Raw genomic sequence first — 12,215 nt, forward strand, 5'->3', positions numbered from 1 at the left:
TTCAAATGGTGGCCTCCACTGATTCACTTCAAATACCAGTACAACATCCAGCATGGCATCCATTTCCCTAATTGTATCATCATCCAAATTAGGAGAGTGGGCCAGGCATGTCTCTAAAGGGTTAGAGGATAAGGTCATCAAAGTTCTATCTTCCACGAAAGGGTCTATCACATTAATGTCATGGGCCTCGTCATCATCCTCTACCTATCTACTCGTGTTGAAAAAGATATTGAGCTCCAATGTCATATTTCCAAAAGAAAATTCATGACCCCATTCCTACAATTGATGATGGCAGTGGATGTAGTAAGGAATGGGCGGCCAAGTATGACAGGGATTCAAGTGCTCATATCTGCGATGGGCTGAGTATACAGGATGATAAAATCTACTGGATAATAGAATTTGTCAGCCTATACCAACACATCCTCAATCATTCCCCTCGGTACACGAACTGAGTGATCAACAAGTTGTAATGTGGTCTGGGTGGGTTTTAGTTCACCTAGACCCAGTTGTTCGTAGACCGAATAAGGGATCAAATTTATGCTCGCCTCCAAGTCAAGAAGTGCATTCTCAATTTGGTGATTCCCAATTATACAAGTAATAGTTGGGCTACTTAGATCTTTATATTTTTGTGACACATCTTGCTTGAGGATGGTACTCACTTTTTCTGTCAGGAAAATTTTCTTTTTAATACTTTACCGCCTCTTGGTTGTGCATAGGTCTTTTAGAAATTTGGCATATGAAGGAATTTTTTTCACAGCATCTAGAAGAGGGATGTTTACCTTCACTTGTTTCAACACCTCTAAAATATCCTATGAGTTGGCAAGAGGTTTTGGTGCAATCAACCACTAGGAGAGGTTCTGGTTCTAATTCATGTGGAGTAGTACTAGGTCTATCATCTGTGTCTTCTTCTGGGTCCTTAGACTTTTCAGCTTTTACCGGAATAAATTTGTCAATTATTTTTCCACTCCTAAGAGTGGTGATAGACATGGCTTGCTCCATTGAGTTTGAAGAGCTTGGTTCACTAACTTCGTATTGCGGTTTAGGATTGGGGATAGATTAAGCTAGAAGGATCCCTTTCTCCATAACCGCAACGCATGAGTCTATCTTTTTTATAGCCTTAGTAAGTTCTTGTAACGCTTGGAGAATACTTTGCTGAATAAGCTCTTGAGTTTATATGGGATTTTGAACCGATTCTTCTTGAGGTTTCCCTTGATTCAAGAATTAGTTAGGGATTCCTTGAGGAGTAGCAGTTTGTCCATTCCTCCAACTGAAGTTTAGATGATTTCTCCAACTTGAATTATGTGTTTGAAGTGGGTCATTTGAAATGCCTTTGGTAGTTGTTTATGGCATTCGATTACTCATTTAATATTTCTTGAAAAGCATGTATTGTTGGACAATTCTCGGTTATATAAAAGTTGCAAGCACAAATACTGTAGACAACTTCATTAGCCTTCTCCTTCTCAAGTTCTAGGGCCTCGAGTTTCCTTGTGAGACTGGCCACTTTAGCATTTACATGGTCTTCCTCTTCTCCTTTGATTGAGTAGGTTTAGAAGTGGTGCTAAGTCTTGGGGAGATGTCCCATGATTTTGTTGTTTCAGCGAGTTTGTCAAAGTAATCCCACACATCGTCGACATCTTTGTTCATGAATTCCCCATTGCATATTGTCTCGATGAATTGGTGCATGGAAAATGTCAGTCATTCATGGAAGAAATTTGTTGTGCGCGACGTTTCAAAACCGTGTTGTGGGCATGAACTGACAAGATCCTTAAACCGCTCCCAACATTGGAAGAATGTTTCATCTTCCTTTTAGGCGAAGTTCATGATCGACTTTTTGATGGTGTCCGTCTTATGATATGGGAAGAATTTCTTTCTGAATTCCCTTATCTTGTCATTCCATCTGCCAATAAATCGTGGACGTACTCAATGCAACCACATCTTAGCCTTTTCTTTTAAAGATAAAGGAAAGAGTTTCAGCCTGATCATGTCCTCAGATACATTAGGAAAATACAAAGTGGCTATTATCTTGTCAAACTCTTTCTAGTGTAGATATGGACTTTCAGATTCAAGTTCATGAAACTTTGGAAGGAGTTGGATCACTTCTGACTTGATATCTAGATATCTATATTCCCTATATTTAAAAACAAATCATACAGGAAGGTGTGCTCACCCCCGTCGGCTGTAAATAGTCTCGTAAAGTACGAGGCAGGGGTGCATGATGCACCTCATTATCATCCTGGGCTTCCTCAGCTGGAGGTTGAGGATGGTTTGTAGGTTGATTGGCAGTCATCACTTTTATTGAGTCTGAGGATCTCAAGTGGTGTCTAGTCCTATGATGGATAGGAAACCCTTCGACTAATCCTCCTTCACTCAAAAGACAGAGTATTGTTACAAACACACTTGAGCATGAAACACTCTTAACCTTCAAGTTCAAAATCTAACCTAAAATCTAAGAATTGAAAATTACAGAAAATAAGAAGTAAGAGAGAGAGAGAGAGAGAGAGTTAGAACAAAGTTACTAGATAGGAGATGAGAGGTTAGGATCCTACAAAAGAGAGAATAAAGTCAGTTTCTAAAAACAAAGCAGAAAAATTCCCAACCTAAAAATAAAATAGAAAGTTAATCCTAATCTTAACCCAATTCTAAAACTAATTAAATTCAGAAAAATACAACCGTAGTCCCCGACAACGGCACCAAAAACTTATTCACAACCCCAAGTGTAGGGTCATGATGTAGTAATAATCTTGGTGAGACCGAGGTCGAATCCTCAAGGACTAAACTCGTACATTTCTGAAAGTAACTAGAAGTAAAACTAGAAGAAGATGTCAAACTAAATCTGAAATCTTTGAGAGAGTAATTGTGATTATTGTAATTGAAACTTGTGAATTTCAAGGTGGAAACTAGGGTGCCAAGGATCCACTTGTAGCTCTTGGGATGCTACCTTACTTGATTTAAGAGATCCAACTGGAATCAAAGTCCTATCTTATCCAGTTGGAGAAAGAGATGATCGAATCTTTGAACTTCTCATTGATTCAGTCTCAAAGGAGGAGAATCATGAGGATTTGGAAGGGATTCCATCACCCAAACATGCCTCGGAGACGATGGCAAACAACAATATTTACCAATCCCACAATCTCAATTAAGAACAGAAGGTATCTAAAGCTATCGCAGATCTATTATAATTTGAGTCATAATAAACCATTGAAAACTGAAAATATTCCTTAAAATCAACTAGAAATCAATGAAGTTCAACATAAACATGAATAAAAGTAAAGTAAACATCTCAATCACGCTACAAGCTTCACCTCTTAACCCTAGCTAAGAGGTTTTGCCAATCATAAACATGATTGAACTAAGAACTCTTAAATAAAATATAAAAACAACTAAGGAAGAAGAAGAAAACCTCTTGGCGGTAGCTCTCCACCCTTTTGCTCCACTCCTTAAACTCTATATGATGCCTAAGAACGTCCTAGGAACTCCTATTTATAGTTGTGATGCTCCACCTTACGCACTGACTTGGAATTTCTGCAAACAACTCGAATTACGCAGTCCATAGCATTTCCGCGTTATGCTTCGGTCGAACCAAAGTTGAATCCGAAGTTGAGTGTGAATTTGAAAAGGGTCCTGTTTCAGAAGTTGCCCGATTTTGGTAAGACCGAGATGGTTTCGATCGGACCGAACTTAAGTCGTTGGTCGGACTGAATTAATCTTCAGTCGAACTGAATAACTCCAAAATTCATTGTTCTTTGCTGGAGCTTTTTGTACACTTTCAGTTGCACCGAATCCTCCCTTTAGTCAAACCAAACATGGGTTCGGTTAGACCGAATTAACTATCGGCCGAACCAAATTAGCTTCTGAAATCCTTCATTTGTCGCTGGAATATTTTGTGCATGTTCAATCGGACCAAACCTGTCTGTTTCCTGCTATAGATTCTGCGATTTCTCAAGTCCTTTTTCAACTTTTATACTTGATTTCCTTCGATCTTTGGCATGTGAATTCTTTATTATTAATCGTCTAAGATCCAAACTTCGGCTTGGTAATTCTTGAGCATTAAATCCATGCTTTTAGCATTTTTTTTCAATCCAAGTTCTCAGATTCACCTTGCAACATAAACATGCATAAAATATACCTTTAAGCAGTATCATGTTCATAAAATTAAGATAAAAATAGGGTAGAATATGCAAAATTTGACACTCAACACCTAGCTCAAAGTGGGTTTCAAATTAAGAATACAACACCTAAATGAGATATACTAGCAAAGATTTACCAAATACTAAAAGGATCAGAAGAAAAACACTTACAAGCAAGATTGGGTGATAGGTTAGTCGAGTGAGGCACTAGCTAGTCAAGGAAGATGAAGAAAAATGAAATAGAAAAAGCAATTTTTTCCCTTTTGAAGTGAAATCGTGTGGTCCTCGACTGGTTGAGTATGTACACCAACTGGTCAAAAAATCACAAAATCTAATTTTTTTGACTTATTTATTTTAAATTTTATCATTATTATCATTTTATGTATTTAATTAAAATAAACATAAATAAACAATGCATAAAAAGAAACAAGATAATTATTTAACCATGCACAAGCCAATATCATGCTTTAAATTGAAAAATCGATTTTTGTCAAGCGGTTTGGTCAATATGTCTGGAAGTTGCTTCTCAGTTTGAATGTATTCAAGCATGATAGATTTTTCTTTAACTAATTCTTAAATATAATGATATCGAATATCGATATGTTTCGTACAAGAATATTGGATTGGATTTTTTGAAATATTAATTACCCTTGAATTATCGCAGTACAGCGTCATTGTATCTTATGCAATTCCATAATCAGCTAGCATTCTTTTCATCCAAATTAGCTGAGTGCAAGCATTTCTAGCTGCAATGTATTCAACTTCAGCTATAGAGAGAGATACTAAATTTTATTTCTTGTTGAGCCACGATAGTAAGCAGTTTCCTACGTAGAAACATTTACCACTGGTAGATTTTCTATCATCAATATTTCCTGTCTAGTCTGCATCAATATATCCAACAATTTACACAGATGTATCATGTGGATACTAAAGTCCTAAGTTAGTAGAACTTACGACATATCTGATTATCCGTTTAACAATAATTAAATGTGATTCCTTAGGATTAGATTGATATCTGGCACATATTTTAACACTAAAAGCAATATCAGGTCTACTAGCAGTTAAGTATAAAAGACTATCAATCATACTTTGATATAGATGGGAGTCTACACTTTTACCTGATTCATCCTTTGAGAGTTTAAGAGTCATACTCATTGGAGTCTTAAACTTTTTTCCATTATCAAATTCAAACCTTTTTACATGGTTCAAAGCATATTTGGTCTATGAGATGAATATACCATCATCAAGTTGTTTAACTTGTAATTCAAGAAAATAGTTTAGTTCGCCAACCATACTTATTTCAAACTTGGATTTCGTTAGATCTGCAAACTCAATAAATAAGTTAGTGTTGTAGATCCATAAATGATATTGTCAACGTAGATCTGAACTATCAGTATATGATCATTATATTTCTTGATGAATAAGGTTTTATCAACACTACCCATAATAAAATTATGACTAAGTAGAAATTTAGTTAATTTTTCGTACCATTCCTGGAAGCTTGTTTCAAACCATAAAGTGCCTTTTAAAGACGGTAAATAATTTGAAAGTTTGGGATCTTCAAAACCCTTTGGTTGTTCAACATATACTTCCTCATGTAAATTACCGTTTAAAAATGCACTTTTAACATCCATTTGATAAATTTTAAATTTTTTATGACACGTAATTGAAATAAATAATTTTATGGATTCAAGGTGCGCAACCGGTGCAAAGGTTTCATCGTAATCAATACCTTCTATTTGAGTATACCCTTGTACAACCAGTTAAGCCTTATTTCTGATAATATTACCCATTTCATTAGTTTTATTCTTAAAAATCTGTTTGGTTCCAATTACATGTTTATCAGTAAGTCTAGAAACCAAGTACCATACATTATTTCTAACAAATTAATTTAATTCTTCTTGCATGACAATTATCCAACTTTCATCAGCAAGTGCTTCATTTACATTGTCCGGTTTAATTTGGGAAGTGAAGCAAATATAATTACATATATTTTCTAATTATCTTCTTATTTGAACACCAGTACTAGGGTTACCAAGTATTTGATTAGTCGGATGGTCTTTGACTAATCTTATCTCAGTATTGACAAATTTAGATAAAGAGTCAGGTATATCAATCATATTGACTTCATCATCATCTTGATTAGGATTGGGTGTGATTTGTTGGTCATTTATCACAACATATATTTATAGATTCTTGAAATAACCCAGTTCTTTTGTTAAGAACTCTATATGCCCGGCTATTTAGAGCATAGCCTAAAAATATTCCTCATCGCTCTTAGTTTCGAATTTTTTCAAATTTTCTTGGTCACGTAATGTAAAACATTTTCCTTCAAAAGTTCAAAAAATTTTAACTGAAAGATTTTTATTAAACCATAATTCATAAGCTGTTTTGTTCTTAGATTTTCTAATATTAACACAATTTATAATATAGAATGCAGTTCTAACAGCTTCAGCCCATAAATTTTTTGGTAGATTCATACTATTTAGCATTACACTAGCCATTTCTTGTAGAGTCCTAATTTTTTTTTCAACAATTCCATTTTGTTGAGGTGTTTTAGGAGCAGAGAATTCATGTGATATACCATGATCATTGCAGTACTTCTCAAAATTACTATTCTTAAATTCAATGTCATGATCACTTCTAATTTTGACTACAGATATCTCTTTTTCAATCTATATATGTTTTTTTAAAAAAATTTGACTTCATCAAGAGTATCTTATTTTTCTCTTAAAAAGGCTACCCATGTATATCTGGTGTAGTCATTAACAATGACCACAAAATACTTCTTTCCACCTCTACTCTCTGTTCTAGTTGGTCTTACTAAATCCATGTGGAGTAGTTCTAGAGGTTTAGTCGTGGTTAAAGAGTTCACTTTCTTATGACTACTCCTGATCTGCTCGACAATTTGACATGCGCCACAGACTTTTTCTATCTTTTTCAGCTTGGGTAAGCCACGTAAGTGATCTCTTTTCCTCAATTTATATAAATCTTTATAGTTCACATGTCCAAAACGTTTATGTCATAGTTCAGTCTCATCTGTTTGGACCATGTAACATGAATGGTTTGATGAGCAAGAGTTATCAATTATATAGCAATTCTCAAATGTCCTGTGACCATTTAATATTACATTGCCTTTCTCATTCATAATCTCACATCCGTGATCAGAAAATTTCACATTGTGTTTATTATCACAGATCTGAGATATGCTCAACAGATTATGTTTTAATCATTCAACATAAAGCACATTTTCAAAGAGAGGTAAGTTAGGAAGTTGTACATTACCTTAGCCAATTATTTTGCAGTTGCTTCCATCTCTGAAAGTGACTGAGCCGCCATTTACTACTATGATATTCGTGAATATCGCCTTGTCACCTGTTATATGTCTAGAACATCCACTATCCAGGTACCATCTTGAGTGGCTTATGGCATTGAAAGTTGTGTGGGCAACAAGACACTTAACCTTTGGAACCTATTTCATTACAGTTCTAGGTTTAGGAGTATCTCTTGATTTTCATTGTATTTGGGAGTTAGTATTTCTCCTTTTTCTATTAACTCCAATTTCTTCTTAGTTAAATTTCAGAAGCTCTTTAAGCAAGTCCACAATTTTTTCAGCTAAGGGTGATTTAATATTACATTGATGTTTATAGATGATGGAATTATTATTTATTTTAGGGACTTGAAAGGGTTTTGAGTTTTTGAAATCATTATGATTTAAATTTCTCAAAGTCTTTCCTTTAGAGTTCAAGGATTCTCCTCTTACAAAGATAGGAGAAGAATCCTTAGTTTTCAAAGAATTATTTTTAGTATAACCCAGACCAGACTTGTCACCACATCGCCTCGATGAGGTTAACAATTTTTCAAACTTTTGGTCACCAAGGGCATATTTCTAAGTGTCCTTTGAACTTTGAAGGGAAGAAACTTCAAGTTTTAGTTCTCATTTTCTGTTTTGAGTTTTTGCAATTCAGAATATTTAAAACTTAAATCTAATTTTATTTTTTCAAAACAATCGAAAAAATGATATTTTTCTAAAACTGTTTTTTCAAGTTCTTTTTTCAGTTTAACATATAAAAAAAAAATCAATATGACAACAATTTTACAACTCTCTCTGTATAGGGCATTGTAGGCATCTTGAAGATCGTCTTCATTTTCATTTTCATTTTCAGAATCACTTCTAAGACTTTCATAGTCTGATGAATTAGACCAAGGCTTTTAGCTCATTGCATTTTCTTAGTCTAATTCATCAGACTCAGAAGTACTTTCAGAATCAGATTATTCATCCCAAGTAGTTATCATGCCCTTTCTTTTAGACCTATCCTTTTTAGGACATTTATTAGCCAAGTGCCTGTATTCATGACTGTTGAAACACTGATTGTCCTTTGTTTTAGATTTTCCTTTTCTTTTATCAGATGGTTATTAAAAATCTGTTCTTTTCTTTTTTTTTGAAAATTCTATAAATTTTCTTAGCTAACATTTCCATATCATCTTCATTTTCTTTAAAATCAGAATTAGTGTTATTTTCTTTTGAAACAAATTTAAAAGATTTAAGAGCAATGAACTTAGCTTTAGGAGCCTTAAAATTCAACTCATAAGTTTGAAGAGAACCAACTAACTCCTCAACCTTCATAATATCGGTATCCCTTAATTCATGTATAGCAGTAACCTTAGAATTGAACCTATCAGGGAGAGATCTAGTATTTTTGCGCAAACCTTGCTTTTAAGGATTTCATCTCCTAGACCCCACATGGAATTTACTATGTCATTTAGTTTAGTATGGAAGCCCATGAAAGATTCATTTTTTCCATATGTATCTCCTCAAATCTGGTTGTGAGGATTTGTATTTTTGATTTCTTGACAGTAGTTGTTCCTTCATGTGTCATTTTGAGAATGTCCCATGCTTGCTTAGTTGTATCGCATGAAATAATTCTTTTGAATTCATTAGACGATTGAGCGCAAGTTTTGCATTTAAGGCTTTAGCATTGGCACTGCTTTCACTTTTCTGACTAGCAGTCCATAAATAAAATGTTGTTTCTCTCATAAATTTAGTTCCATCCTCGGCTATTACTTCAATCATAGGAGGTTCCCATTTAGTCACAGTGGCTTGTCACACACTTTCATCTAAGGATTTTAGAAAAATCATCATTTTGGCTTTCCAGTATGAATAATTAGAGCCATCAAAAGGAGGTAGCCTGGTAATAGATAAACTGTCGAAATTTGACATAATAAAACTCTGGATATTAATTCAATGAGGTTAATCTAAAAAAAAAAAAATAGAGCAACCCTCTCTGATACCACTTGAAAAGGAGAGCTTAAGAAGTCCTAGAGGGGGGTGAATAGGATTATGTCAAATAATCAAATAAAGTGCTGAATAATAAATAAATTAGAGATATCAATTGCTTAAGTATTGAAATGTTGATTTTAAATGATTCGCAAGACAACCTTCACCTAAAAGTTTAGGCAGGACAACCTTATTTCACGAATACTTTTAAAATCAAAATCTCAAAACTTTGCAAAAGTAAATAAAAATAAATATTACAATCATTCACTACTTGAACTGAAATGTAAATACAACCATTCACCACATGACATAGAGAATTATAGTGGTTCGATGTGTCAACAATTATTCGAAAACATCCACACATACTCCACTCCCAAAATTACTCTCCACATAATCTTGGCTTTCACTATAAAAAAGGTTTTCTCGGGGTCACCTTAAAACTTGATACATTGTGATTTTACCGAGCTATCACAATCAAACCCCTCACTAAGATTTTCAGGCTATCTCAAACAAAACCTACACTAAGAATTTATGGCTATCTCAGAAAAACCAAATAAAAATTGAAGGTATACTTATCTTCACCGTTAGAGATGTATCGGAAGCTGTAGTCCAAGAACCGCTTTTCTTGAATGTCGGTTGTTCAATGTTCAGCCAGATAAAAAAGGTCTAGGGTTCTATTGTTTTTATTAAGTTCAAACCAATGACTACTCGAGTTAATTTTCTTAAATCTCAAAAGAAGAGTAGTATTCACTCTCTTTAGAATCAGAATGAAAGAATCTAAGATTAAGGGAATTAAACAAAAGCTATTAAAATAATTTATAAATACCATTCAATAGCTTGCTAATAACTGGAGCTTCTCTCTCTCTTGCAGAAGAATTTTGATAATAATAATTGATGTTTCGGATTGAGAGAGAACCTTTATTTATAGGCAAAGAAGTTGAATCTCTGACTAGCCCAAGGCAGTCTTCGACTAGCCCGAGCAAACCTGATTCTTTTCAATGGATTTCAGATTTGGTGGGATAAGATTTATCTAATATTCGACTAGTTCGAAGACCAGTTCGACTAGTCGAATAGCTCTGTTCTACTAGTTGAACTTGGTCTTCAACTGGTCGAAGTCCCAAAATCTGAACTGATTTAGTTGCTGGACTTCGAGCCGAATTTTCTTGGGCTAGTCAAAGATCAGTCTTGGACTAGTCAAATAGAAAATTTGACCAATCGAATTTGCAACTAAAAAAATATTTTGCTTCGACATGAACTTGGACTAGCCGAGAAAACTTAGACTAGTCGAACCAAACCTTAGGCTGGTCGAATTCCAAGCAAACACAAGTGTAAAAACCCAATTTAAATTATTTTTGAAAGCACCTAAACCTAAGGTCTTTCTAGGGTTTTATACTACCTGAGATATGTGAAATATCTGAACTTCTTTTTCTTGAACTTGACCACTGACTTTATATTGACTTTTGAGCTTGATCTTGTACTTGAATATTGCTTGATCTTAAAAATGTACCGGACTTGAGCTTGATCTTCTCTTGATCTTGAGCTTGATCTTTTCTTAATCTTGAACTAGTCTTTAAGATTTATTGACAATTTGTTTTGATCTTCTGAAATTTGACAACTAAAGAGTGCTTTAATCATTTTAGCACTTACAGTTTTCATCGGACTCGATCAGCTTGTCAGCTTGGGGTGGGGTGTCTATAGATGCCTCTCTTTGGTAGAGGTTGTGTGCAACCGAATGCTAAAGCGAATGGACACCCCACCTTCCTTAGTTAGATTCGAATGTAGTTTAGATTCCTTGCCTGCCTTTGTATCCATTTCAATTGATTGTTCGAAAGTGGATAACTCGCACATATCAAGAGGGTTTAGGGAAAACGTTGTGATTGTCCCTGCGCTTTCTTCGGCATTACGGGTAACCAATTGCAACCCCTTCACTCCTGATCGTTAATATCACTGGAAGAACTCAGTATAGTAGAACCCATGTAATTTTTGCGACCTTACAAGGATACTGACTGGAGATGGAATGTTCATTGTTTCCTAGATCACCCTAGGAGTACTTGTTTATGCTTGATTGCCAAAGTGGTTAGCTTCTTGTGTTGACTGTCAAATATTGTATATTTTTCTCTGTTTACCTCTTGGTTTTATGGACATGATAATGCTTAATAGTACATTTTATATATGTTTGTATTGCAAGGTGAATCTAAGAGCTTGAATTGAAAAGAATGCTAAAAGCATAGATTTGAAAATTCTCGAGCGTTACCAAGAAGTTAACTTAATATGTACGTGTGTACGATACCAATCTAACTATCTTAACCATACACACATTCTCCAACACTAATCTGACCATAAGAAATAATCTTTATGTATAGATCATGCCATCTAATCGTTGATTTTAAGGCAGGACCATCTATCATGTGATTTGACATATGAACCTCCCCTTAAATGAATTGGCAAATAATTCTCCATCCGTAATGGTTTAGATGTAAGTTCGTTTGTAAGAATTGTTTAGAAAGGTGCATACAACCACGTAGAACAATTAGATTTCACAAAACTCTTAGATCAACAGTAATTACGAAAATGCCATTGACCTTGACCCTTGAATTCTAGATCACATGGTTCCCATGATCCATTTGATGTGGAATCTTATACCTTGCCTATGTATCATAAATTAACCATGCACGTTGAATCAGCCCTTAGATCATTGTAAAAGTGACCCAATTTAAAGATCAGCCCCCATAACCGTTGATTTTGGTGTCCATCAAGTGAAGAAGGGTCGTGGGTAGTCGAGTAGGATAATTCCCTTTCATCTGCATCTG

At 34.6% G+C, this 12,215-nt stretch overlaps 1 non-coding gene across 1 annotated transcript; it reads left to right on the plus strand.

The window, feature by feature from the left end:
• The first annotated feature begins 1,732 nt into the window (after window positions 1-1,732).
• LOC131257237 (small nucleolar RNA R71) lies at window positions 1,733-1,839 on the plus strand. The gene has a single exon (XR_009177249.1). It is a non-coding gene; the product is annotated as a small nucleolar RNA R71 (small nucleolar RNA).
• Window positions 1,840-12,215: the final 10,376 nt, after the last annotated feature.

The sequence above is a fragment of the Magnolia sinica genome, chromosome 9, assembly GCF_029962835.1.
Source record: "Magnolia sinica isolate HGM2019 chromosome 9, MsV1, whole genome shotgun sequence".
NCBI lineage: Eukaryota > Viridiplantae > Streptophyta > Magnoliopsida > Magnoliales > Magnoliaceae > Magnolia > Magnolia sinica.